The 23408-nt window shown below is 45.1% G+C and overlaps 1 protein-coding gene and 2 pseudogenes across 1 annotated transcript in view; 1 reads left to right on the top strand and 2 right to left on the bottom strand.

Moving 5' to 3' along the window:
* The window catches only part of LOC134957703 (uncharacterized), a 685812-nt gene that overhangs the window by 603262 nt on the left and 59142 nt on the right, over window positions 1–23408 (bottom strand). The gene's annotated exons all lie outside the window — the stretch shown is intronic.
* On the bottom strand, window positions 9945–10063 carry LOC134949795 (5S ribosomal RNA; annotated as a pseudogene).
* LOC134958779 (5S ribosomal RNA) lies at window positions 17266–17384 on the top strand (annotated as a pseudogene).

The raw sequence follows: 23408 nt of genomic DNA, 5'->3' as shown, positions 1-23408 counted from the left end.
AGCTGTCGGTATGCCGGCGGTCGGGATTCCAAGTGTAACTAAATTCCCATATTTCTGCTATCAGTTCCACTGCGGACACGCCAGGCAGTTCATGCACATGTGCATGGGCAAAGTCTAGCCTGCCAAAGAGCTAACTTAACCCTTAATCCAATTTTCTTTAATATAATCAATAAGGAATTGTTTCCAAACAGCTTCAATGCAGAGTCTTTGCAAGAGACGTAACTACAGTATATGATAGACTATACGTTGCAGTATCTTAGGATTCAAAATGCACTTGTACAATTTTGCTGTCATATTCCTACAGGCTTGTATGTCCATCATGTTTTTATTTTCCCAACCCTAAATTAAGCTCTACTTACTCTAAAATAAATTCAATAATCAGAGAAATTAAACGTTGCATGTCAAAGGATCCTAATAGTTGAATTATTATTGAATATTGTTGATCATGAAGTTGAAAATCTTCAGGTATTATGTATGTACTGTATGTGTCAGTGGCAAAACTCTATTGCTGTAGACTTATTGAGGTTTTTCAATAAATGTCACCAGTAAGCAGAAGAATGTGGGCAGGAGAGCAGCTCTATACTGTATACTGAGAAAGCACTCAGCAGAGCACACACATAAACAGGCAATGCATAACTACTGTACCTCAAATAACTGTATACAGGTTGAGTATCCCATATCCAAATATTCTGATATACGGAATATTCCGAAATACAGAATTTTTTGAGTGAGAGTGAGATAGTGAAACCTTTGTTTTCTGATGGCTCAATGGCCCTCATTCCGAGTTGTTAGCTCGTTGCCGATTTTCTCTATATTGCGATTAGTCGCTTACTGCGCATGCGCAATGTTCGCAGAGCGCATGCGCTTAGTTATTTTACTCAACAGTTAGGTATTTTACTCACGGCATTACGAGGATTTTTCTTCGTTCTGGTGATCGGAGTGTGATTGACAGGAAGTGGGTGTTTCTGGGCGGAAACTGGCCGTTTTATGGGAGTGTGTGAAAAAACGCTGCCGTTTCTGGGAAAAACGCGGGAGTGGCTGGAGAAACGGGGGAGTGCCTGGGCGAACGCTGGGTGTGTTTGTGACATCAAACCAGGAACGAAACTGACTGAACCGATCGCAGTGGCAGAGTAAGTGTCGAGCTACTCAGAAACTGCTAAGAAATTTCTATTCGCAATTTTGCGAATCTTTCGTTCGCAATTCTGCTAAGCTAAGATTCACTCACAGAGGGCGGCGGCTTAGCGTGTGCACTGCTGCGAAAAGCGGCTAGCGAGCGAACAACTCGTAATGAGGGCCAATGTACGCAAACTTTGTTTAATACACAAAGTTATTAAAAATATTGTATTAAATGAAGTTCAGGCTGTGTGTATAAGGTGTATATGAAACATAAATGAATTGTGTGTTTGTACACACACTTTGTTTAATGCGCAAGGTTATTAAAAATATTGGCTAAAATTACCTACAGGCTAAGTGTATAAGCTGTATATGAAACATAAATGCATTCTGTGCTTAGACTTGGGTCCCATCGCCATGATATCTCATTATGGGATGCAATTATTCAAAAATACAGAAAAATCTGATAGCCAAAATATCTCTGGTCCCAAGCATATTGGATATGGGATACTCAACCTGTATTATTGTAATAGCAGAATAAATGAATAGACACTCTTGTGTGCAGTGGCTGGTTTGCAAGGTAACACAAATCCACAGTGACTTAGAATGTTGTTTATGATGTGATTTATTTTGCAGTGACACTGCAGTACATGACTGTGCCTCTCTTCTCATAGATCACACTATTGAGTCTCAGTACTGGCAGATACACTCCTGTACTTCTACTAGTAAGGTCATGTAATAAGAAAGTCTCAGACAGGGCATTACAAAACATACTTGATAAAGCCTTCATGGAATGATTAAAAAAATTTGCTTGATTAATTTTATACAGAAATTAGCCAATATCCCATATACCACCTGCAGAGGCAGTATTTTGTTACTTGCTACTGCTGGTACTAGAGTACATACCTAGGTCAGTTACTGTATCTCATCATGAATAACCTACTAGCTCTAAGGGTGTGTACACACGGTGAGATCCTTGCTATGCCGATTTTTACTTGCGATTTCCCTTTAACTCCCTGGAGCCCAGATAGTACAGATTTTGACTAACTTTTCTTGAGATATGGACTATGTGTGCTTACGATTTTGGCTTATGTGAGATTTTGGCTTATGTGAGATGTCATTGACATGTGAGATGAACTAGACAGTACACCGATCTAGCAAGGATTGACTTGCCTGCACAGTCTATCTTTTCTTGCGATGCCGACCTGGTGGGACCGCGCATCGGGATCGCAAGGTGACTTTCACCTTGCGATCTGCACTAACTTTTCTTGCGATTTTGACTATATAGTCAAAATCGAAAGAAAATATCTCACCGTGTGTACACACCCTTACACTAGGAAGGTCATCTCCAAATCAGACACATTTAAGAATCAGAAGAACATAGAGCTAGAAGAAGAAATTATTGGGCCTTAATAGGGCTAGCGCTATCTTTAGGTGTACTACGGGGTTTGCCAATACGCTCAAGATTTTGGAGGTGTCACGATCCTAGGCACGGCGATTCCCCAGATACGCCAATCTGCGAATCCCTGCCACGTGACACCGCTACTGGAAACCTGAGCACGTGTGTTAATTTCACACAATCACTGCCACCAGCCAAAGTACAAACATTTAGGGTATGACCCAAGGCAAACTTATGGATTTTGCCTGCACCTAGAATTATTAATATTTTGGTAACGCCTCTTTCAGAGAGTTGGGTTGGATACACAACAGAAACCAGATCTAAAATTAGATTATTTAATTCAAGTAAAACACTTCAAAGCTTATGTTACAGAAAAAAGAAAGTTACAAGAATATGATAAAAGTTAAAGTCACAAGAGAAAGACAACTTCAAGAAAATAAAAATAGGAAGATAAACCCACCGATACTAGTACCAGGGCCGGATTTAGGGGGGGGGGGGGGGGCGAACGGGGCGACCGCCCCCCCCCCCTAACATACAGCTCCCTTCCATGTGCTGCTGTGCACACAGTGTGCCGGAGATCTGCATTAGCCCCTCCCACAGCAGAGTGAGTCACAGCTGGGTGAGACAGATAGACAGGATTGAGCTGAGCACTTGTGCAGAGGGAGGAAAGAGCTCTCCCGAGTCCCAGCCAATCAGAGCTGGCCTTCCTCCCCTGCTCCTCCTCTCTCCCCAGGTCTCCCTGTGTGTGAGCCTGGTCAGCCTGTTGCAAAGCATTCCTGGGATTGGGAGTCTCTCGCGTCTCACCAGTGTCTGCCCTGCATCATGTCTCCTGACTGAGCTGCAAGAGGAGCACCCCTCCTCACCTTCCTTCTCCCCTCTGAAATTCCAATCTCCTTGTCTGCAGCTTGTAACGGAGGTCAGTGTCCGGTATGTGTGCACTGTGCAACTTAGCTGATGTCTGCATACAGGTCAGACTTCAGCAATCAGTGAAGAAAGACTTGCATTCTGTGTGACAGCAGCAGCACTGGGTGAAGAGAGGGGTGGTCTTCTGTTTGCCGGCGGTCGGGCTCCCGGCGCTCAGTATACCGGCGCCGGGAGCCCGACAGCCGGCATACCGACACTTATTTTCCCTCGTGGGGGTCCACGACCCCCATAGAGGGAGAATAAAATAGTGTGGCGCGCGTAGCGCGCCACCGTGCCCGTAGCGTGGCGAGCGCAGCGAGCCCGCAAGGGGCTCATTTGCGCTCGCCAAGCTGTCGGTAAGCCGGCGGTCGGGCTCCCGGCGCCGGGATGCTGGTCGCCGGGAGCCCGACCGCCGGCCAGCCGTAGTGAACCCGAAGAGAGGTCTGTGCAGACTGCTTGTAACATGAGACATGTCTCCTCACAGACAGACTACAGGCAGTGCTGTACACCTTTCTTAGGTGCAGCCACAGACTTTCACCCTGACCCCCACTGCTGCTCATTTATTAGTTAGCATTACAATACAATTTAATAAAAAATAATATACTGCTCTTATCTCACACACAAAAACAGCTAAATTCCCCATTGCTTTGAAAGTTTCATATTTTGCGTTTGGGAGGGGCTGGACTAGAAGTGGGAGGAGTAATGAGTAGAGAGGGGAGGAGTCCGCATTGATTCTTAAACCCCCCCTAAAAGAAAAGTCTAGATCCGTCCCTGACTAGTACGCATGCACAGTAGAACGATGAGATGAAGTGAAGCCGCTTCGGATATATCGGAACATTACAGAGCCAGAATGTTCTCCTGACTCGCTTCTTTGATAATGGACAACTTACACTCTGTGGGTCTCCTATTTAAAAAACATGCTGCCCCTTCAACCCCCCTCCCTCTGGAGTGTTACTGTTAACCCTTTCCAGATCAGCGTTCATTGTGTAAATTCAACTGTAACATGGGGTCTCTTGGTCATATGCGCAGGGGCTGGCTAATTACTCTTCCCCTTCCTTTTGAAGATGGGCAATCAGATTTATCAATCATACTAAGACACTTATAGCTGGCTGAAGGAAGTTTTTAATCACCTTCCCTAGCCAGCATGTCTTTCTGGTCTCTCTCTGGTGACCCCCTGGGGTCAGGAAACAACCTGTTGGGAGATACACAAGCCAGCTGAGAAAACACATTTCAAGCCTGACCTGCGTTTACTTTAAGATCTCAGCTCTGATTCTGGGATAAGTAAACTAAACTAAATTTCACACCTAAGCAGTCAGTGTGTCTCTGTGTTCTGTGGCTACAATGAAATGCCAGCAGATCAATCAAGCTCCAACCATTTAACATGCAAAGACAGTTATCACATACTGGTACATTGATACATCAATTGGAATAATACAAATTTCAATCATGCCCATTTCGATATAACCCAGATGCGTTGGCGTCACATCCATTGATACATCACTCGGATATCCTGGTATCATCTATATTGATATCACACTATTTATTAACAGGCCTATTCCTACTTGAAATAGCCTGGATCATGACACCTCCCCCTTTAAGATCAGCATAGGAGCAGTGGCACGTCAGACCGAAGTCTCCTATGACCTTTTCACACAGGGTTTATACATAACCACACACAGGGCATTTGCAGACATTGATCAATACAATATTTTTTGCAGTTATGCACGTTCTGGCGTCAGAATGGCATGCAATCATGACACCTCCCCTTTCTAAAATCAGCATGAGAGCAGTTGGCACCTGAAGCCACAGTCTCGATGCTGTGCCCTGACGATTGTCAGTACCTTGCCTGGATGGACTGCTGTCGTCTCCCTGTTGAGACGGATCCTTGCAGTTCCCATGTTGGGTCCAGCTCTACGGGCATAGCCCATGAACTCCAGTAGGTCTGTGTTTCCCCTAGGCTTAGCATCTCATCCACCTCCCACCATTTTGCATGCAACATCCCCAATGTGCCTCTGTACTCTGACTGTCTCAGGGGTGTGTGGTGACCTGGGTCTACCTGGTGGGTGCCTAAGCGTGTTTTTCCTAGCCTCCCTATGAAGCAGGTCTGGTAGGGGCACAAGGAGTCGGACAGCTGACTCCGCTGCACCTCTGTCAGCTCCTCTCCATACTGGGCATCTGTCAGGGTACACCCTGACGCAGCCGCAGCTGTCAGATCTAACAGTGGGTCCGGTTTCTGGTCCTCATCTGGGAGGCTGCAAACTGCCAGCACGCAGGTGTTCCTGCCTTGGTAGGCCTTGAGCATATTGATGTGATATACCCTATGTCTCTTCCTGCCCTCACCTCTGGCAATGACATGGTTCACATCATGTACGCACTGGAGTACCATTTACGGACCTTCCCATGCGGCTTGCAGTTTGTTCTGCCTCATTGCAATTAGCACCCGAACCTTTTGCCCCACTTCAAATTTGCGCTCCCAGGCGTTCCGGTCAAACCAGCGCTTCTGCCTGGTTTGGGCAGCTTTAAGATGGCTTTGGGCCATCGCTATCAGATGTGGCAAAGTTTCCTTAAACAGCATAAGGCTGACCACAACGAGTATGATAGAAATCATATCCAGTATTGTTCTACAGACTTTGAGGGGAGTTTCCTCAGCACTACATTCAGTGGGACATACAGCTAGGTCACCTTCCCAAAACACCTTGTCTTGGTCTCCTTCCTGAGCTGGCTGACCACCCCTCCCCTTCTCTGGGAAAAAGGTGAGCTCACTCTGTACAGGTTCAGTTCTCAGTTCTGCCTGGAAAGCCAAGTTTTCCACAGCAGCCCATGACACCTTCCCCAGCCTGACATTACCTCCCAGACTCACATCCTGTCTGCTAGCTCTCTTCACTGTGATTGTAGCACTGAGAGTCAAAGGAGAGGTGTCCCTTATCAATTCAGCTTTAAAAGGCACATTCTCTGTTGAGCTCTCAGTGAGGGGAATGGACCCCTGCTGGGTGTGTGTGTGTTTGTGTTTGTGTGCCTGCTTGAAGGGAGGGGGGCTAGGGGGGAAGCTGCAGTTTCTGACTTCTCCCTGTGCTGGGAGCAAGCAGTGACAGCAGCTGTCCACACAGACCCTTCTTCTGATTCTCCCCTGGCAGCAGGGCCGGTTCGAGAGCCCTCTGCACCCCGGGCAGGAATTGGGGGCGTGGCTTAATACAGGGGGCGTGGTCAGGCACGCCCCCTGTACAGTAGTAGCGCCGCTTAAGTGCCGCTCAGCAAAGGTCCTCTCCACGAAGGGAAACTAGACGCTACGCGTCTAGTTCCATTCGCAGGGGACACAGCAGCGGACAGCACACAGCGGGCAGAGGGCACAGCAGGCGGGCACAGCAGTGCAGAGGGCACAGCAGTGGCGGATCTTGCCATGGTGCGGCGCCCTCCGGAAGGCGGCGCCCCGGGCAAAAGTCCTGCTTGCCCGTGGCAAGATCCGCTACTGCCTGGCAGCACCCCTAACTGGCATAACAGCCATGTATACCGGACCCACCGGGTCACACCTTACACAAGGTACAACATTTCCCACATTGGTACAAGACAATACATTATCAATATCAACACTGTTATCTCGACCTAGTGGATCTTCACGGAGTACCTGGAAAATAACATGAGCATATTCAACACTACATGGGATCATTTCTGCTTTCCTACAATTAGGCAACTGCTTAATATAAGGATCCCATGGTACCTGGGAAGGAATGTGGTTATCTGAGCAAGTTGACAACATAGCAATTATCAAATCAGGCACATTCCCATCATCCTTCACATGTTTACCCCTTTCTGGGCGGGCATCCTGGGGTACCTGAGGGGAAGCGAGGTCAGCCGGAATCCTAGCAACAGAACATTCCTTATTGTCAGTCCCATACTCTGCCTGCATTCCACCCAGATCTGTCCCCTTTGTGCAATCAGTGTCCCCTGGCCCCATGTCACGACCCAACGTCAATGGGAGAACAGGGTTAACATCTAGCACAGTAACATGAATGACATCACCAGCAGTACACCTACCACTATTAGGTGATGGTAACTCAATCCCGACTAAATTAGGGCTTTCGTTTAATTCCACATAGGGACAAGAATTAACAATGATACCTGTCTCCTTCTCACCTTCCCCTATCTCTATCACCTTAACAGTTGTAACATCATCACAGATCATCTCAGGAGCTTCACACAGAATCACAACATTGCAATGTTCAGCATTGTTACCTACTACCTGAGGTGCATCATATGGTTCAGCAGGGTTAGAGACAGTGGTGACAACATTTGCAGATACATGTGGAGTTAGTAAACGTCCCAAGTCAGTAGTCCCAAACACATTTGTGTAAATAATGTCAGTCAGTCTGACCTCTCTCTCCGACATAGTCCCACACATAGTTGTGTAACTAATGTCAGACAGTCTGTCCTCTCTCTCAGACATAGTCTTTTCCACAATCAGGTCCTCCTGAAAATCAGCCTCTTCCAGCAACAAATCTTGGGCATCTGGTGGGAGCATGCTGCTCACCTCCTCATCTTCTCCCAGCAGTTTAAACTGGGCCTTGTGATGCGATGTCTCAGGAGCAGGCTCCACGATGTTAACAGGAAGGGGTACCTTTTCATCGTGGGGCACCTCTGCAGGCTGGGCCTTTGTTTCCAAAGCTGGTAACGGAAGCTGTTGTAGGCGATGCCTTTCAGCATCTACCCGGCGGCACTGATCCTTCCAAAATGGGGTAGCGAGCTTTCCCCAATCATAGGCCTCTTGCTGCGCTAATTGAAAACAGTCCGCCAGTTCTCTCAGCAGTATCCCAGGACTTGCATCGGCACCCCAGCTGTGAAACGCTGCACGATACTGGCTGAAGGCGTTGCTTTCATCATCCTGTGCATAGGTGAGCTGCCTGATCATCTCCCTGCGGGAATTGTTGTGACAGGAGATACCTTGCAGCTGACATTCACTGGTTAGTTCCTGTTCCTCTGTACTCATCCTGGAAAACAGGTCATCTTCATCTGGGTCAGCATACCCCCATTGCTCTTCTGACGCTGTCTCGGATGGGTGCCCGGCAGACTCCCTGGCTGCTGCACTTTCTGCCATCTCCCTGGAACTGGCAGAGGTGTCAGACCTCTGTCAGGCATCCGTTGTAAAGTCCAGGGTCAGCTGGTTCTGTGAAACACAGCTGGAATTCACTTGGCCTCCGTCTGCTTCCAGCACGGGGAATTGGTCACAACGCGATCGATGTAGGTTTGCGTTTCTGGCCACAGGCTGCCAGTTGAGTTCAGCTAACTCCAACTGAAACTTGCGTTCAGCCTCCTTTTCTGCAGCAGCCGCCTCTCTTTCCAGAGCAGCTTCGCGTTCCGTAGTCGCCATTTCCAAAGCAGCTTTCTCTCTCTCCATAGTAGCTTTCTCCCGTGCGTTAAACTGCTGTATCAGCTGCAGCACCAATGCAGTGTCCGGCACCTTCACATACTTAAGAACTGTTTGTAGATACAGATCCAAGGCAGAGCTGTCACTGGAAGTATTGGAGGCGTCTGATCCGCGACGTGCTGTCCTCACAACCTTCGGTGTCTGCTGCTCCTTTTCCTCTGCTCTGGAACCCGATTGATTCCCAACCTCAGACTTGGAATCCAATTTATTCCCCCCAGCAATTTGCTGCTGGTCCGCATCTCTGAGCGTTTGGATCATCTGTTCCTTGGTAAGCTCTACACGACTGATACCAGAGTCCACATCACGATCCAACTTTACACTATTAATTTCTGCAGAAAGTAAAAGTCCAGTACGAAATCCACCTCCTGCTGCCTCAGTAGCCACAGCCGATGAATTCTCACGTACAAGTCCGCCATCATGATGCTCTGTATCATCCTGCACTGAGTCGCAGATCAATCTCCTCTCAATCCGTGCCTCTTTGTGCTGTTTTTTATAAGTAGTTGCCATTCCTCTGCAGTTACTTCTCCAAAATAAAATAACAGGGATGGGGAACAGAAATTGCTTTTACTGTGTGACTTTTACTACTGAAAGGGTTGTTTTGCAAAGAAGCAAAAGAGGGACTGTTTTTGTGTCTCTCTGGGGCACACTTTGTTTAAATAGACTGATTGATGAATTTGTGAAAGTTATACAATGTATATGCAAGGATAAAACTTATAACTTTTAATTTTCTAAACAGACGAAAAAAATGATGATAAAAAATGTTGCTGTGTATATCAGCAAAATTGTTTAAGACAAGTATTAAATACAAATACAAATAAGGTGATATGTTACTCACTGGATGTACCGTAGGTGGCAGAAAGTTTGTCTGCACACCCACTGGATATTGAGCGAGTATTAATGTTCGACGTTTGTCAAAAGCGAAAATATATAGAAATTCTTGTTATCTCCATCAACTTATGAATAAATATACACCTGTATATTCATAAGAGAGATTCAAGATAAACCGGCTTTTATGAATCCGGACTCCTGAGGGACTAGTCAGCTAAGGTTAGTATGCTGCAAGGATTGCTTGTGGTGGATTTTACTGATCGGCAGAAGGTATGTTCCTTATTACTACAGTACCCAGTATTCCCAGAGGGTCACCCTTTCTGGTACTAACCAGGCCCAATGCTGCTTGGCTTCCAAGATCAGACGAGATCGGGCATGTCCAGCATGGTATGACTGTAGAAAGTCAGGTAGGTGCCTGTCTGCTGGGGGGATGGCTACTGCTTGAGCTAATTAGGATAAATTGGTCCGATAGATAGCGTTGTCAATACGTTTTCACCCACCCATAGGTTACCCAACTTGTCAATCACGTCTCCCTACAAGAAGATTGGCTAAAGCATTTGTTAAGAGGCACACACGGAGGGCTCACATATCAGACGATCATGTGAACAAGCTCCTCCCAGCGAAACGCGCGTCACTTCCGGTCCGGCACCCGACTTCCGGGACCTCCGTAACGGAGCTCCGACGGGCGGACTCCCCTCCAGCTTACACACAGCAAGTATAGCATTGCCTCCTGCAGCTGGCATTAGCCCCCCTTGTGCTCAGCGCTGGTACAGGGGAGAAGTTTTATCTACTCTGTGCATGCTGCACAGACGGGACTGTTTCTATAGCAACCAGATTGCTGCCTGACGTTTTCCTCGGTTATTGTATACACACACTGGGTATTTACTCAGTGCAGGGAAACTACTTATTAGCCTGCTATTTGTGCATCTAAGCCATTATTTCTAGTGTCAGAGCTACTAGCTCAGTCAGGCAATTATTAGATTACACACATCCCTGCAGCAGGAGAGCTTTGCTTTTGCAATACTATTACAAGTATTTATTTGTACATACTTTCTTCACAAATTGTGACAATTGTTTAAACACATTTGTATCTTTCTTCAATAGACAGACAGCTGCTTATGCAGCTTGTGTGCTGGATTCCACGTGTTTTTTCATGGTGCTATTTGAGTCAGCCTATGGTATTTCTGCAACTTATTCAGTAATTCATCTTTCTCTAACGTCCTAGTGGATGCTGGGGACTCCGTAAGGACCATGGGGAATAGACGGGCTCCGCAGGAGACAGGGCACTCTAAGAAAGAATTAGGATACTGGTGTGCACTGGCTCCTCCCTCTATGTCCCTCCTTCAGACCTCAGTTTGAATCTGTGCCCGGACGAGCTGGGTGCACCTTAGTGAGCTCTCCTGAGCTTGCTAAAAAGAAAGTATTTTGTTAGGATTTTTTATTTTCAGAGAGATCTGCTGGCAACAGACTCTCTGCTACGTGGGACTGAGGGGAGAGAAGCAGCCCTACTCACTAGAAGATAGGTCCTGCTTCTTAGGCTACTGGACACCATTAGCTCCAGAGGGATCGTACACAGGAACGCACCCTTGGTCGTCCGATCCCAGAGCCGCGCCGCCATCCCCCTCGCAGAGCCAGAAGACAGAAGCCGGCGTGAGAAGCAAGAAGACTTCGAAATCGGCGGCAGAAGACTCCAGTCTTCATCTGAGGAAGCGCACAGCACTGCAGCTGTGCGCCATTGCTCCCACACTAAACCCACACACTCCGGTCACTGTAGGGTGCAGGGCGCAGGGGGGGGGGGGGGGGGGGGTGCCCTGGGCAGCAATTGGGAACCTCATGGCAAAAAGCAGCATATATACAGTTGGGCACTGTATATATGCATGAGCCCCCGCTATTATTTTACACACAAAACGTGGGACAGAAGCCCGCCGCTGAGGGGGCGGGGCTTCTTCCTCAGCACTCACCAGCGCTATTTTCTCTCCACAGCTCCGCTAAGAGGAAGCTCCCCAGGCTCTCCCCTGCAGACTCATGGTAGAAAGAGGGTGAAAAGAGAGGGGGGCACATAAATTTGGTGCAAAAACTGATATACAGCAGCAACTGGTTTAACACTAAGTTACTGTGTGATTCCTGGGTCATTTAGCGCTGGGGTGTGTGCTGGCATACTCTCTCTCTGTCTCTCCAAAAGGCCTTGTGGGGGAACTGTCTTCAAATTGAGCATCCCCTGTGTGTGTGGTGTGTCGGTACGCTTGTGTCGGCATGTTTGACGAGGAAGGCTATGTGGAAACAGAGCGGGTACAAATGAATGTGGGGTCGCCGCCGATGGCGCCGACACCCGATTGGATGGAAATGTGGAAGGTTTTAAATGATAATGTTACTTCCTTGCATAAAAGGTTGGATAAAGCTGAAGCCTTGGGACAGTCAGGGTCTCAACCCATGCCTGATCCTACAGCGCAGAGGCCGTCAGGGTCTCAGAAGCGCCCACTATCCCAAATTGTTGACACAGATATCTACATGGATTCTGACTCCAGTGTCGATGGCGATGATGCAAAGTTACAGCCTAAAATGGCTAAAGCCATCCGCTACATGATTATAGCAATGAAAGATGTGTTACACATCACAGAGGAAACCCCAGTCCCTGACAAGAGGGTTTATATGTATGGGGAGAAAAGGCGACCTTTCCCCCTTCACATGAGTTAAATGAGTTATGTGAAAAGGCTTGGGAATCTCCAGATAGGAAACTGCAGATTTCCAGACGGATGCTTATGGCGTATCCTTTCCCGCCAACGGACAGGTTACGCTGGGAATCCTCCCCTAGGGTGGACAAAGCTTTAACACGCTTATCCAAGAGGGTAGCCCTGCCGTCACAGGATACGGCCACCCTAAAAGATGCTGCAGATAGAAAGCAGGAGGGTATCCTGAAATCCATTTATGCACATTCAGGTACCCTGCTAAGGCCGGCAATTGCGTCGGCCTGGATGTGTAGTGCTGTAGCAGCATGGACAGATACCTTATCTGAAGAACTTGATACCTTGGACAAGGATACTATAATACTGACCCTGGGGCATATAAAAAAGAGATGCCCAAAGAGACATTAGCCTACTGGGCTCTAGAATAAATGCTATCTCGATTTCTGCCAGAAGGGTCCTGTGGACTCTGCAATGGACAGGCAATGCCGACTCAAAAAGGCACATGGAGGTTTTACCTTATAAGGGTGAGGAATTGTTTGGGGACGGTCTCTCAGACCTGGTCTCCACAGCTACGGCTGGAAAGTCAAATTTTTTGCCATATATTCCATCACAACCTAAGAAAGCACCGTATTACCAAATGCAGTCCTCTCGATCACAAAGAGGCAAGAAATTACGAGGTGCGTCCTTTCTTGACAGAGGCAGGGGTATAGGAAAGAAGCTGCACAATACAGCTAGTTCCCAGGAACAGAAGTCCTCCCCGGCTTCCACTAAATCCACCGCATGACGCTGGGGCTCCACAGGCGGAGCCAGGACCGGTGGGGGCGCGTCTCCGAAATTTCAGCCACAAGTGGGTTCACTCTCAGGTGGATCCCTGGGCTATAGAGATTGTGTCTCAGGGATACAAGCTGGAATTCGAAGTGATGCCCCCTCACCGTTACCTCAAATCGGCCCTGCCAGCTTCTCCCATAGAGAGGGAAATAGTGTTAACTGCAATTCACAAATTGTATCTCCAGCAGGTGGTGGTAAAGGTTCCCCTCCTTCAACAGGGAAGGGGTTACTATTCGACAATGTTTGTGGTACCGAAACCAGACGGTTCGGTCAGACCCATATTGAATTTAAAATCCCTGAACATATACCTGAAAAGGTTCAAGTTCAAGATGGAATCGCTCAGAGCGGTCATCGCAAGCCTGGAGTAGGGGGATTTTATGGTGTCTCTGGACATAAAGGATGCTTACCTTCATGTCCCCATTTATCCACCTCATCAGGAGTACCTCAGATTTGTGGTACAGGATTGTCATTACCAATTCCAGACGTTGCCGTTTGGTCTGTCCACGGCACCGAGAATATTTACCAAGGTAATGGCAGAAATGATGGTGCTCCTGCGAAAGCAAGGAGTCACAATTATCCCATACTTGGACGATCTCCTCATAAAGGCGAGGTCCAGAGAGCAATTACTGATCAGTGTAGCACGCTCTCGGGAAGTGTTACAACAGCACGGCTAGATTCTGAATATTCCAAAGTCGCAGCTGATTCCTACGACGCGTCTGCCCTTCCTGGGCATGATTCTGGACACGGACCAGAAGAAGGTTTTTCTCCCGACGGAGAAGGCGCAGGAACTCATGACACTGGTTAGAGACCTCTTAAAACCAAAACAGGTGTCGGTGCATCACTGCACGAGAGTCCTGGGAAAGATGGTGGCGTCATACGAGGCCATTCCCTTCGGCAGGTTCCCTGCGAGGACCTTTCAGTGGGATCTGTTGGACAAGTGGTCCGGATCGCATCTACAGATGCATCGGCTGATCACCCTATCCCCCAGGGCCAGGGTGTCTCTTCTGTGGTGGCTGTAGAGCGCTCACCTTCTCGAGGGCCGCAGATTCGGCATTCAGGACTGGGTCTTGGTGACCACGGATGCAAGCCTCCGAGGGTGGGGGGCAGTCACACAGGGAAGAAATTTCCATGGTCTGTGGTCAAGTCAGGAGACTTGCCTTCACATCATTATCCTGGAACTAAGGGCCATATACAGCACCCTAAGTCAAGCGGAGACCCTGCTTCGCGACCAATCGTGCTGATTCAATCAGACAACATCACCGCAGTGGCTCATGTAAACCGCCAAGGCGGCACAAGGAGCAGGGTGGCGATAGCGGAAGCCACCAGAATTCTTCGATGGGCGGAGAATCACGTACGAGCACTGTCAGCAGTGTTCATTCGGGGAGTGGACAACTGGGAAGCAGACTTCCTCAGCAGGCAGGCACGACCTCCACCCGGGAGAGGGGGGACTTCATCAGGAACTCTTCACGCAGATTGCAAGGAGATGGGAACTGCCACAGGTGGACATGATGGCATCCCGCCTCAACAAAAAGCTACAGAGGTATTGCGCCAGGTCTAGAGACCCTCAGGCGATAGCTGTGGACGCACTGGTGACACCGTGGGTGTTCCAGTCGGTTTATGTGTTTCCTCCTCTTCCTCTCATACCCAAGGTGCTGAGAATCATAAGAAAAAGAGGAGTGAGAACAATACTCATTGTTCCGGATTGGCCAAGAAGGACTTGGTATCCAGAGCTGCAAGAAATGCTCACAGAGGACCCATGGCCTCTGCCTCTAAGGCAGGATCTGTTGCAGCAGGGGCCCTGTCTGTTCCAAGACTTACCGCGGCTGCGTTTGACGGTATGGCGGTTGAACGCCGGATCCTGTCAGAAAAAGGGATTCCGGATGAGGTTATTCCTACGCTAATAAAGGCTAGGAAGGACGTGACGGCTAAACATTATCACCGTATATGGCGAAAATATGTTGCTTGGTGTGAGGCCAGGAATGCCCCTACAGAGGAATTCCAGCTGGGGCGTTTCCTTCACTTCCTACAGTCGGGAGTGACTTTGGGCCTAAAATTGGGGTCCATTAAGGTCCAGATTTCGGCCCTATCCATTTTCTTTCAAAAAGAACTGGCTTCTCTACCTGAAGTTCAGACATTTGTAAAGAGAGTGCTGCATATTCAGCCCCCGTTTGTGCCTCCAGTGGCACCTTGGGATCTTAACGTGGTGTTGAGTTTCCTGAAATCACACTGGTTTGAGCCACTTAAAACCGTGGAGTTAAAATATCTCACGTGGAAGGTGGTCATGCTATTAGCCTTGGCTTCGGCTAGGCGTGTGTCAGAATTGGCGGCTTTGTCACATAAAAGCCCCTATCTGGTTTTCCATATGGACAGGGCAGAATTGCGGACTCGTCCACAATTTCTGCCAAAAGTGGTGTCATCTTTTCATATGAACCAACCTATTGTGGTGCCTGTGGACTTGGAGGATTCCGAGTTACTAGATGTAGTCAGGGCTTTGAAAGTTTATGTAGCCAGAATGGCTAGAGTCAGGAAAACTGAGTCGCTGTTTATCCTGTATGCATCCAACAAGCTGGGTGCTCCTGCTTCAAAGCAAACTATTGCTCGCTGGATCTGTAACACGATTCAGCAGGCTCATTCTGTGGCTGGCTTGCCGCTTCCAAAATCAGTAAAAGCCCATTCCACAAGGAAGGTGGGCTCTTCTTGGGCGGCTGCCCGAGGGGTCTCGGCATTACAGCTTTGCCGAGCGGCTACTTGGTCAGGTTCAAACACTTTTGCAAAGTTCTACAAGTTTGATACCCTGGCTGAGGAGGACCTTGTGTTTGCTCATTCGGTGCTGCAGAGTCATCCGCACTCTCCTGCCCGTTTGGGAGCTTTGGTATAATCCCCATGGTCCTTACGGAGTCCCCAGCATCCACTAGGACGTTAGAGAAAATAAGATTTTACTTATCGGTAAATCTATTTCTCGTAGTCCGTAGTGGATGCTGGGCACCCGTCCTAAGTGCGGACTTCTTCTGCAATACTTGTATATAGTTATTGCTTAAATAAGGGTTATGTTATGGTTGCATCAGGGTTATCTGATGCTCTGTTGTTGTTCTTGCTGTTAACTGGGTAAGTTTATCACGAGTTATACGGTGTGATTGGTGTGACTGGTATGAGTCTTACCCTGGATTCCAAAATCCTTTCCTTGTACTGTCAGCTCTTCCGGGCACAGTTTCCTTAACTGAGGTCTGGAGGAGGGACATAGAGGGAGGAGCCAGTGCACACCAGTATCCTAATTCTTTCTTAGAGTGCCCTGTCTCCTGCGGAGCCCGTCTATTCCCCATGGTCCTTACGGAGTCCCCAGCATCCACTACGGACTACGAGATATAGATTTACCGGTAAGTAAAATCTTATTTTGTGATGAGTATTTAAACACAATTGTATTCTTCTATAACAGATAGACAGCTGCCAATGCAGCTCATGTGCTGAATTTTATGTGAATTTTCATGTTACTATATGAGCCATCATTTTCGCAATACATTCAGCAATTTACTTCTGTGACAATTATTGTAACACAATTGTTTTTTCTGCAGCAGACAGATAGCAGTTTAGGCAGCTTATGTGCTGGATTCTGTGTGAAATTTCATGTCTCAGCATATATTATTTCTGCATTATTTCTAGAACACATTTGCAACTTTGATATTTCCTTACCATCCACTCAGGCTATATTATGGCGTTGATATATTCAATGTTTATAATTATTTTCTGATATATTCAATGTGTTTTTGGAAATTTACGTAAGGGTGAATCTTTACGGTACCTTCAATTACAAGATATATTCCAGTAATTAGGACATATCATTTTGTTTATTGTCATACCACAATTTCTTTGTGGGAAATTTGGCATGTGTTCTTACCTGAATTCCTTTGTGGGTGATTTCCCATGAGAGAAACAAATCATTCTGCACCTTTTTACTCATTTATATTGTGGTGTCTCTCGTTCAAACTGCTTCTTGGGCAAATATTTGGCTATTGACAACGCTATCTATCGGACCAATTTGTCCTAATTAGCTCAAGCAGTAGCCATCCCCCCAGCAGACAGGCACTTACCTGACTTTCTACAGTCATACCATGCTGGACATGCCCGATCTCGTCTGATCTTGGAAGCCAAGCAGAATTGGGCCTGGTTAGTACCAGAAAGGGTGACCCTCTGGGAATACTGGGTACTGTAGTAATAAGGAACATACCTTCTGCCGATCAGTAAAATCCACCACAAGCAATCCTTGCAGCATACTTACCTTAGCTGACTAGTCCCTCAGGAGTCCGGATTCATAAAAGCCGGTTTATCTTGAATCTCTCTTATGAATATACAGGTGTATATTTATTCATAAGTTGATGGAGATAACAAGAATTTCTATATATTTTCGCTTTTGACAAACGTTGAACATTAATACTCGCTCAATATCCAGTGGGTGTGCAGACAAACTTTCTGCCATCTACGGTACATCCAGTGAGTAACATATCACCTTATTTGTATTTGTATTTAATACTTGTCTTAATCAATTTTGCTGATATACACAGCAACATTTTTTATCATCATTTTTTTCGTCTGTTTAGAAAATTAAAAGTTATGTTTTATCCTTGCATATACATTGTATAACTTTCACAAATTCATCAATCAGTCTATTTAAACAAAGTGTGCCCCAGAGAGACACAAAAACAGTCCCTCTTTTGCTTCTTTGCAAAACAACCCTTTCATAGTTTGTTCTGAACCAATGTCCGGGAGCACCGCCAACCCAGTTCTACCTTAAAAGCCTCAAAGGCAATCTGGTCCAGTGCAGATTCCAAAAACCCTCACCCATTACTGACTTTTACTACTATAAGCTTTTAGTTCTGGTATCTGGTGAATTGCATTCACTTAAGTGTTCCAAATAAAAAACAAAAATTACTTTTTGAAATATCCCACCGCTGGCCACCAGTTTCTCACGATCGTAGGCACGGCGATTCCCCAGATACGCCAATCTGCGAATCCCTGCCACGTGACACCGCTACTGGATACCTGAGCGCGTGTGTTAATTTCACCACAGTCACTGCCACCAGCCAAAGTACAAACATTTAGGGTATGACCCAAGGCAAACTTATGGCTTTTGCCTGCACCTAGAATTATTAATATTTTGGTAACGCCTCTTTCAGAGAGTTGGGTTGGATACACAACAGAAACCAGATCTAAAATTAGATTATTTAATTCAAGTAAAACACTTCAAAGCTTATGTTACAGAAAAAAGAAAGTTACAAGAATATAATGATAAAAAGTCAAAGTCACAACAGAAAGACAACTTCAAGAAAATAAAAATAGGAAGATAAACCCACCGATACTAGCACGCATGCACAGTAGAACGATGAGGTGAAGTGAAGCCGCTTCGGATATATCGGAACATTACAGAGCCAGAATGTTCTCCTGACTCGCTTCTTTGATAATGTAAAAAAGTCTATACATATATAACCATATATATATATATATATATATATATATAGAACCCAGCGCTCCTATAAAAAACTTAACTATTCCACCAGTTGTTGCTTATTTCATTGGATCTTATGCATCTGTTTAATTTCACAGTATATTGTAAATTGCTGCTCCCATAGGTAGTACTGTTCTACCAATAGTAAACCAATTTTTAGAGATAATAACACTTGTTATCAAGGGAGCGCAAAAATAAAATATACAAACTCTTTATTTTTAAAATGTATATAAACAGAAAAAACCCACATTCAATAAATACATTGGAGTCAACATACATAAACACCGCTATCCATATCTATATGAAAACCAATATATCTATTTGATATTGCCCTTTATGACAACGGAAAATGTCTATTAAAGTGTCCAAGAAATCCTCATGGATAAAGCTGTTGTGAATTTATAATCGTTACTTTCCAGTAGTAGTTGATACTTAGAATTCCTTCTTATGGATAAACAGCAACAATTGTAACCACCGCCTCTATTTAATGTTACTGCAGTTGAAAGTTCATATATAACTCACGTGAGTTTTAGAGGAAAGCAGGGGGAGAACGCTGTGGTAGTTGGTGAATCACAGCGGTATGCCACGACCCCCGCTATTCGTGGCTGGATCTTAAAGACACTCGCGGTTGGAATATTTTTCCCTCGGGTGGGGTAGAGACCTCCTTTTGCTCAGCCTCAGATTGCTTTTTCCCCACCGCTGTTTTAGCAATGGACGTCCGCCGCAGTGTAGCTTGTTGTAAATGGGCTTAAAGTATCAGCATACAGAATGTCCGGTAAAGCACCTTCCTTACGCGTTTCTCCGCTGTTATCCAAGAGCGGTTTCGTCAGAGGATACATCAGCAGCCTGACAGGCTCTTTTTAAACTGTACCGGACCAATAGCATTACTAATTATTTAATTAAATGCATTCATGTAATGACTCCCATATGCATTAGCTTACCAATTACACATATAAACAGCATTTCATGATCTATTATAGTTAAAAATAAAAATAAAAATAAGCAACATGGTGGTTTAAAAATAACAATAGTATGTAATTATATGCAGATTAACATCTAATCCTTCTATCGATATCCTGTATCAATTATCACATATTCATAGCTAAGAGACAAAGAATCCCCACTTTATTCATAAAAAGCACAAGCCTTTAAGGATAACCTAAATCCACATCAATACTAAAGCAGCTCTCATGGCACAGGGGAACCATCACCTACACTCCATACAGTGAGTCCCATGTTCGAATCTGACTCGCTCAGTTTATCATTAATATTATTTATTTACTTTTAATAAAATTATTCTATCAATTTATTTATACCTTTATTTTTATTTTTATTTTAACACCTGGAATAATTTGTCACTTCCTTAAAACCGAGTTCTCCTATATATTATAATCATCCTATATTGTAATTCCATTGCTGCTTTAAACAACACAAAGAAAAAAAGGGTTCCAGGGTTTAAAGAAGGAGGGGAGGCGGAAGAGAAGGGGGGAAATAAACATTGAACCAGAAAAAAGTGTAGAGATGGGAAAAGAGACCTGATGTTCATCATTTCTAGTGGATTTTTCTAGGGGATTTTGAAAGAACACACACAACAGGAATATGCATTTTATTCCTAAAAGGAAAGCTGTTCCCCAAATGCAACTACTTCTAATAGTTTATTTGTTTATTTAATTAAAATCTTCAGAGACCACTAATATTATTCAATTTGATGCTCTCATTCAGACCATCAGGGTAGAGGGTACCCAAAGAAAAAATCCAAAATGCCTCCCTTGAGCAGAGACGATTGAATCTGTCTCCCCTCCTCGGGGTAGGGGCCACATACTCAATCGCCTGCACCTTCAAAACTTCCACATTCCCAGCATGACAATATGCGACATGCCTTGAAACACTATGTTTAAGGTTCTTTTTACTCACATTCCTTCTATGCTCGAGAAACCTAACATTTAAACTTCTTGTCGTTCTTCCTACATATTGTTTTCTACATATGCAGGTTATCAGGTATATCACATACGTATGCTGACAATTAATAACTGTACCTATATCAAATTTCAGATGCAAAGACATTGATTCAAAGCTGGTACTTCTGTTAATCATATGGGGGCATGTTAAACAGTTTTTCTTTCCACATTTAAAACATCCTCTTAAAGGGGTTAACCAATTTAAAGCCTGAATGCTCTCTGATCTCTGTCCCTAATAGAAACTTGGGGAAACATGATTTTTAATATTTTTGGCCTTTCGAAATACAACCTTCACTGTCTCTCCTAGGCAAGGATTAAGAGTCTTGTCTAGTTTGAGTATTCCAAAGTTTTTTCTAAGAACGTCCTTGATCTCATTAGAGCAATTATTATATTTGGTAATAAATGGGAGTATTTTAATTATATTCATTATTTTCCCCAAATTCAATGGTAGATGCCCTAGATAGAAGGGAGTCTGTACTTCTATTAGTTGCTACTTTTAGATATTTATCTAGCAACTCTACTGGATATCCTTGATCTAGAAAGGCCTCTGTAAGTATCTCAGCTTGTTTTTGAAAATCCTCTTGTCCCGTGCAGTTTCTTTTCATTCTTAAATATTGTCCCATGGATATATTGTCTTTTCATTTTTGGTGGTGACAACTCTTGTAATTAAGATATCCATTACAATCAACCTCCTTCCTATAGGTGCTAGTAATAACAACTTCTTCCCTGACAGAGAGAGCAATATCCAAATAAATAATGTGTGTAGGGTGATAAGAATACGTGAATTTTAAACCAAAAGTGTTAGAATTAATATAAGATAGAAAAGATGAAATACTCGACTCCCCATCCCAAATAATAAATAAATCATCAATGTACCGACCATACAGCACCAAGTTCGCCCCATAGGGACCACCCCAAATATATTGGTCCTTAAACAGGCCCATATACAAATTAGCAAAACTTGGGGCGAACTTGGTGCCCATGGCGGTACCGTGTATCTGAAGAAAGAACTGTGCATTAAATAAAAAATAGTTATGTGCTAAAATATATTCAATTGACTCCAATACAAACTCAAGCCTTAAAGGCTTGTGCTTTTTATGAATAAAGTGGGGATTCTTAGTGTTTTTGTCTCTTAGCTATGAATATGTGATCATTGATACAGGATATCGATAGAAGGATTAGATGTTAATCTGCATATAATTACATACTATTGTTATTTTTAAACCACCATGTTGCTTATTTTTATTTTTATTTTTAACTATAATAGATCATGAAATGCTGTTTATATGTGTAATTGGTAAGCTAATGCATATGGGAGTCATTACATGAATGCATTTAATTAAATAATTAGTAATGCTATTGGTCCGGTGCAGTTTAAAAAGAGCCTGTCAGGCTGCTGATGTATCCTCTGACGAAACTGCTCTTGGATAACAGCGGAGAAACGCGTAAGAAAGGTGCTTTACCGGACATTCTGTATGCTGATACTTTAAGCCCGTTTACAACAAGCTACACTGCAGCGGACGTCCATTGCTAAGACAGCGGTGAGGAAAAAGCAATCTGAGGCTGAGCAAAAGGAGGTCTCTACCCCACCCGAGGGAAAAATATTCCAACCACGAGTGTCATTAAGATCCAGCCACGAATAGCGGGGGTCGTAGCATACCGCTGTGATTCACCAACTACCACGGCAGTCTCCCCCTGCTTTCCTCTAATACTCACGTGAGTTATATATGTGTTAGGGTCTCCTGCCCTGTTCTGCCACGTCGTCATGGCAACCGGGAGACAAGTGCTAGCGGAGTAACCTGAGCGCAGCTGATACTCCGGTTCGGGTCTTTTGCTGTGCAGTGGTTATAGGCTCTGTGCACGGCAGGGGATCCGGTGCTGGTTTTTGTGCTCACAGTCTGTGAGGTCTGAGTGGGGCGTGGACAGCACCTGCTTTATAAGGCCTCTTTTCAGGTTAAGCAGATGCTGCTGAATCTTTGTTGGTTAGTCAGTTCCTGAAAGTTAACCAGTACTGTGTAGCTTTGTATTTGTTTGTTGCTTACTGCAAATAGGCCTGGGGATTTGGTATTACACTCTGCCAATCCAGACCTAGCAGTAAGACTGGAGTCAGTCGTTTAGCTTGCTGGGGTTCTGTTACTACTCTGTGAACTTAGCAAATTTGCGGTTGTATTCTAAGACTTGCCTGTCTAATCCTGTCTCACTGTGCTAGGTGTCAGGGGTCAGTTTAGTGGCAGTAAGCTGAACCTGTGCACTGCAAGTGAGAATTAGGATTGTGGAGACTCTCCTTGTGTCTATCATTCCATCTCTGACCAAGGAGTTTACTGCCACACCCGTTGGTAACCCTTTAGGGTTTTGCTGTTGCCCTTAGCAACAGCATTTCGGGTTCTCTACGTATTAAAACACAACATCTTGCTTTTCCCATCTGAGCATTTCTAATACAAGGGAGATACCCAGTTCCTTAGCCTCTGGGCTTCTCTGTTCACTTTGTGTGTATTTTGTTACCCTATCACCTTCTGTGTACGTTATGTCATATTCCCCAGTCTGTCTGTGAGTCCATTTGTTTTGCATAACAGTTCAAACACCAGTACATTCCTGCAGGCACTGGAGTGCATAACAATATGAACTTTCAACTGCAGTAACATTAAATAGAGGCGGTGGTAACAATTGTTGCTGTTTATCCATAAGAAGGAATTCTAAGTATCAACTACTACTGGAAATTAACGATTATAAATTCACAACAGCTTTATCCATGAGGATTTCTTGGACACTTTAATAGAAA

The sequence above is a fragment of the Pseudophryne corroboree genome, chromosome 1 (genome assembly GCF_028390025.1).
Source record: "Pseudophryne corroboree isolate aPseCor3 chromosome 1, aPseCor3.hap2, whole genome shotgun sequence".
Classification (NCBI taxonomy): Eukaryota; Metazoa; Chordata; class Amphibia; order Anura; family Myobatrachidae; genus Pseudophryne; species Pseudophryne corroboree.
This window is presented reverse-complemented; position numbering and strand designations above follow the sequence as displayed.